The sequence below is a fragment of the Lithobates pipiens genome, unplaced genomic scaffold (assembly GCF_037356315.1).
Source record: "Lithobates pipiens isolate NorthernLeopardFrog02 unplaced genomic scaffold, aLitPip1_a1.2 Scaffold_19, whole genome shotgun sequence".
NCBI classification, from domain to species: domain Eukaryota; kingdom Metazoa; phylum Chordata; class Amphibia; order Anura; family Ranidae; genus Lithobates; species Lithobates pipiens.
Window position 1 is genome coordinate 146,701,247 of NW_027507764.1, and position 6,000 is coordinate 146,707,246.

At 46.1% G+C, this 6,000-nt stretch overlaps 1 protein-coding gene across 1 annotated transcript in view; it reads right to left on the reverse strand.

Moving 5' to 3' along the window:
* Nucleotides 1-5,049, reverse strand: part of RFTN1 (raftlin, lipid raft linker 1) — a 477,341-nt gene extending 472,292 nt beyond the window's left edge. Inside the window, exon 1 of the mRNA XM_077491379.1 lies at nucleotides 4,528-5,049. The gene's annotated coding sequence lies outside the window, so the exon portion shown is untranslated. The remainder of the gene's footprint in view (nucleotides 1-4,527) is intronic.
* Between the last annotated feature and the right edge of the window lie 951 nt (nucleotides 5,050-6,000).

The window sequence follows — 6,000 nt, forward strand, 5'->3', positions numbered from 1 at the left end:
TCCGATCGGACTTTGTCCGATCATGTGTAGAGAATTCCGATCGGACAAAGTGCCACGCATGCTCAGATCAAATTCCTGGACCAAAGCTATTGGCTACTAGCCTGAACATAGTCCCATCGTAATGAAATAACGTCATCACGTTACGAACGATCAGATTTTCCGACAACTTTGTCCAACCATGTGTATGCAACACCAGTTTCGGACAAAATCCGTCGGACAAAATCTGACAGATTTTGTTGTTAGAATGTCCGACAGTGTTTACAAGGGCTAAGGCTGCTATCACACTGAGGCGCTTTACAGGCCCTATAGCACTAAAAATAATGCCTGCATAGCGCCTGTAAAGAGCCTCTCCTCTCACTCCAATGTGAAAGCCCGAGTGCTTTCATACTGGATCGGTGAGCTGGAAGGATGGTAAAAAAGTCCTGCAAGCCGCATCTTTGCAGTGGTGTATACACCGCTCCTAACGCGCCCCTGCCCATTAAAATCATTGGGCAGCGCCGCTTTGCGGGCAGTTTTAACCCTTTTTAGGCTGCTAGCGGGGGGGTTAACAGCCGAAAACCTCCGCAAAAACTACGGTAAAGCAACACTAAAAATAGCGGCGCTTTACCGCTGACACCCCCAACGCCCCACTGTGAAAATAGTCTTAATAATATTTTTTCAAAACTGTAAAAAATATTTTTTTTAAACTGTAAAAAATATTTGTGAAGTATATTTATGAAGAGGAAATGTACATGGGTTCTCATACAGTGTGAAAGAGAGGTTTGTTTGCGTTGCCAGAGTTGCCTGTTACTCTGAGGATGCAGCAGATGTAAAACACAGCCACAGATCCTAATCTGACAGGTGTGAGTGATTGTCCCCGAGGCCCCTTTCACATTTGTGCGACCTGAAAATGACGTGATTTTGCTGCGACTTCTAAGTTCACACTGACAATGGGAATGAAATTGTGCGAGTTCAGCTGAACTCACAAGATTTCATTCCCGCATGTCAGTCCCGACTTTGGGGCAATTTCAGAGACATCTGTGCGGATTTCTGTACAGATATCTATGAATTCACACCCCTGAAGTCACCAAAAGTAGTACAGAAACTACTTTTGGGAATTTGCATTTGCGGTGCCGCACTGATTCTCACAATTTAAAGTGGTGCCTCAACAACCTAACGAGTCCCCCAGTTTTGGAGGCTTTTCAGAGATGACTTTTTTTTTAGCATGTTATACTGATTTTCCTGACGGTGCTTAATATTAAGATACTGTATATGATATTAAGATATATATATAAGCCTTCTAAATGATAGCTTTGCTTTAGGACGAGTGAAAAATGTGCCTGTGGACAACTTACAACATGTGAACTCACAGAAAGACATACTTGTAGGTACCTAAACATAACTATTTTTTAGCATCCCCTGAAGTCTTGGTCTGGCCCTCTCGTAATACAATACCGGTCCATAGCTATGATAATCGACGCCACTGACTAATAATGAGAAGTGTGGATTGGAGCGTGCCTGAACTTGACTTTAGGAAATTAAGTCATTTATTCAACTCTGGATCTTGGGGCTTCCAATGAGTTCTGGAAGCTGACTGTATGGCCACCTCTATGCCCATCTCTATGTCCACCTCTATGTCCAATGTCAGGTTAATTGTTGTAATGTTAGTGGAGCTTCTCGGTGCCAGTCTTCGCCGGCATTTATGCGTGTTGGGCATAGGGCAGCCCATTCACTCGACTGGGATGTCTTAGCACATTTGTCACACCAAAGAAGCTCAGGGACCATATTTTGGCCCTGAACCAGGGGCAATTCTCGAAACGTGTTTTGTCATGTGACAAACGCAGCAAAATCGCACCCAAATGTCTTTGCATGTTTTGCGGCAATTTGGAATCACCTAAGTGTGAACAGCGCCTTAAAGTGCCATTCATATTAAATGAATATTATGCCGACAACAGCAAGGGTAGAAGTTAAATTACATAATTAATTATTGGTTTATTTAAAAGTATTATTTCACAATTACACACAAAAACTTATAGTGGTCCTATTTACTCATAACATAACCAGTCTGGGTAATAAAAGTGGCGGAAAATCTACACAGGCAGTCACATTCTGTAGTCAATGAACCCAACTTCCTGACAAATTACTTCTCTTCCTTTCATTGAAAAACTTCGGAGATCTCTGATTTTTGTCACTGTAATATGACTTCCAAGGATACCAATGATAAAACCGTGGTCTGAGCAAACCCAAAACATGCAAAATATGGCAAAGATACAAACATGCTTAATAGGGGTCAAAGTGGAAAATCCCTAAGCAGCCAATCACAGGTCAGCTATTATTATTCTGCCTATTTTTAGCTGCAGAATGGTGACTTTTCTGGTCCAAATTTTTTTATTGAATAAAATAGGAAAAACATAACAGGGTATACATACTAAACAAATAATTCCCATGCAGGGGACATAGAGGGTAAAGTGACTTTTGACTGGTTTTATAAATATGGATATTTGAATGAATTCAGTGTTTCAGTTGGCTTATTGACAATCTAGGTAATAAATGGAATTCCTCCCACATCCAGTAAACATCATCAATAACCCAACTGATGGTTGATTGGCTCCTGTCTAAATTTGACTTGCAGATCTGTGTATATAAGTGAGATAGAAACCTACCTGATGTGAATGTACAGTATATAAAGTGCTACATAAACTGTCAGTGCTATGTATCAATAACATCGACACCAATAATAATAATGTGCTCTGAGCTAACCCAAAACATACAAATTGCCAATAATAAAATTACAGATATGAACTTTCTGAAAAAGTGGAACATCCCTTGGTAACCGATTACAGACCAGATTTCATTCATCTGCCCATTATTAGTTGCAGAACGCTAACTTCTGATTGTTTTTTTATAAATATTGCTTTTTGCATTCTTTAATAAAGTAAACTCAACAGTGTTTCAGTTGGCGTAATGACAATCTAGGCAATAAACAGACGTCCCCCACAACCAGTACAAATCATCAATAACTAGAGCTGCAGTCCCAGTAATGACAATGTGACACTCGATACAACTAAATAGTGTGCGGGAAAACTTGTTAATGAAGTATGTGTCCCCAGCTGCTGCAAGTGCCGGAAGGATCAGCTGTAAAACCTTCCACAATACTCTAATCCGGAGATTCATTACAATGCATTGATGGAACAGTAAAACTACAAGGTTACCCTTTCATCCAGCACAGTCTGTAGCAGTGCTTTGGGCAGGGGATCAATGAAGGAGCATGTATAAGTTCCCTTCCCCAAGGAGACTGTAGGTTACTGATGACCCCTGTGCAGTATATCAGTGCCCCCCCCCATCCCTCCAGTGCAGGTTACTGATGACCCCCCTATGCAGGTTATCAGTGATCCCCCCCATTCACTCCAGTGCAGGTTACTGATGACCCTCTGTGCAGTATATCAGTGCCCCCCATCCCTCCAGTGCAGGTTACTGATGACCCTCTGTGCAGTATATCAGTGCCTCCCCCCCATCACTCCACTGCAGGTTACTGATGACTCCCTGTGCAGTATATCAGTGCCCCCCATCACTCCACTGCAGGTTACTGATGACTCCCTGTGCAGTATATCAGTGTCCCCCATTCCTCCAGTGCAGGTTACCGATGACCCCTGTGCAGTATATCAGTACCCCCCATCCCTCCAGTTCAGGTTACTGATGACCCCCTGTGCAGTATATCAGTGCCCCCATCCCTCCAGTGCAGGTTACGATGACCCCCATGTGCAGTATATTAGTGACCCCCATCCCTCCAGTGCAGGATACTGATGACCCCCTGTGCAGTATATCAGTGCCCCCCATTCCTCCAGTGCAGGTCACTGATGACCCCCCTGTGTAGGATATCAGTGCCCCCCCAACACTCCAGTGAAGGTTACTGATGACCCCATGTGCAGGATATCAGTGACACCCCCCATCACTCCAGTGCAGGTTACTGATGACTCCCTGTGCAGGACATCACTGCCCCCCATCACTCCATTGCAGGTTACTGATGACCCCCATGTGCAGTATATTAGTGACCCCCATTCCAGGTTACTGATAAACCCCATGTGCAGTATATCAGCCCCCCCCCCCCCCCATCACTCCAGTGCAGGGTACTGATGACACCCTGTGTAGGATATCAGTGAATGTGCAGGGGGGTCATCAAAGTCTATGATGACCCCCCTGTATAATGTACTGATGATCTCCTGAACAGTCTATGGTGACCCTCTTGTCCAATGTACAGGTGAACTCCTGAGCAGTCTATGATGACCCCCCTGTGTGATGTACAGGGGATCCCCTGAGCAGTCAGTCTATGGTGACCCCCCTGTAATGTTCTGACGATCCCCTGAACAGTCTATCGTGACCCCCTTGTGTAATGTACAGGGGACCCCCTGAACAGTCTATGATTACCCCCCTGTGTAATGTACAGGGGATCCCCTGAGCAGTCTATGGTGACCCCCCTGTGTAATGTACAGGGGATCCCCTGAACAGTCTATGGTGACCCCCATGCAGTGTGATGATGATGAGGATTACCTGTAGTGCTGTGTATGTGGCCCCGCAGTCAGATCGCAGCACTCTCTCTCTCTCTCTCTCTCTCTCTCAGCAGCCGGCAGGCTCTGTGGACATGCTATGTATGTAGAAGGCGGCAGTAAACTTTTCAGGCTGGCTGATCAGCTCTGCAGACTCGCAGGTGACAGCGACTAATAGGTGTCAGGAGGGTCCCCAGAGGACAGGCTGCGCTGTGCTGTGCTGTGTCTGCACTTCCTCTGGGGCTGAAGTCATGAACAAAATATGTTGCTTTGCATGTTCAGTCCAACCACATCCTCCGAGCCTGGCTGTCCTGATCTCCTCCACTCCGGAGAACTGCACAGCCCCCGACACTTCACTTCTACATCTATGGGCACTGCGGAGCAGACAGGGGGCAACTCGGAGAGGAGGATGGAGGAGAGGAGGATGGAGGAGAAGAGGGTGGACGATCAGAGGATGGAGGAGCAGAGGATGGACGATCAGACTGCTGTGATGTGTACAGAACATTTCCCACAGCCCGAGCCTCCCTCTCTTCTCCTCCAGGAAATCCTCATCTCTACAACTCTGGCGCCCCCTCCCTCTCCGATCCTTCATCTCCACTCATCTCCAGTCCCTGCACGGGATACTTGTCTCCTGTGTCTGCAGGGGGGCACCTGGGAAATGCATCCTTCTCTCCTCACCAGTCACCACTCATCACACACATTATAATCTCAGCTCACTATACAATCTCCTTTAGATTTTCCAAAACTGTTTATTATACTCTACTGTATAAAGGTTATACTCTATAAATTATATATTTATTGTCATAGGCGTGTGCAGGGGGTGTGCCTGGGCACACCCTAATCACCCCATGCGGTGCAGGTTCCCCTGCTGATATTTCACCAAAGCCCCCCGTATAGGGCTCCTAAAAAATATTGTAAAAAATAATTTAAAAAAATAAAGTAATAAAAAACTACTGGCACTTTTTGGCAGCTGGTGTTCAATAATTTGGGGGGGGGGGGGGGTAGAGAGACATGGCCATTCCCCCGTAAGATGGACATGAACACCGGCAACACCCCCACCTACCCCCGTGGGGGGCAGACGGATGGACTCCTTACTTTAATTGGCAGATGTCCTGCCTGGGATGACTTTGATCTCCCCTCCTCCTCCCTGCCCGAGGTCGGGAGTGCTGGTTGCTGGATGGCTGAGCCACGGTGGGTGAGCCATCCCTGGAGTCCCAGTGGAGGGCTGGGGGGTTGGTCGGGCTTCCCTTGCTTCTCCTCCAGCTGTGCGTCTTCTGCGGCCATGCATCTCCTCCCTTCTTGACCAATAAGATCACATCTTCTTTCGGCCAATCGGGAAATGGGTCTCATGACCCGCTTCCTGATTAGCTGGGAGGTAGACATGTACATTAGTTTTCGTCCGAATGCATTTTTGTCTGAATTTCGGAAATTTAAGTTATAGTTTTAACAAAGGATAACAAACGTGCAGAATCCGAAA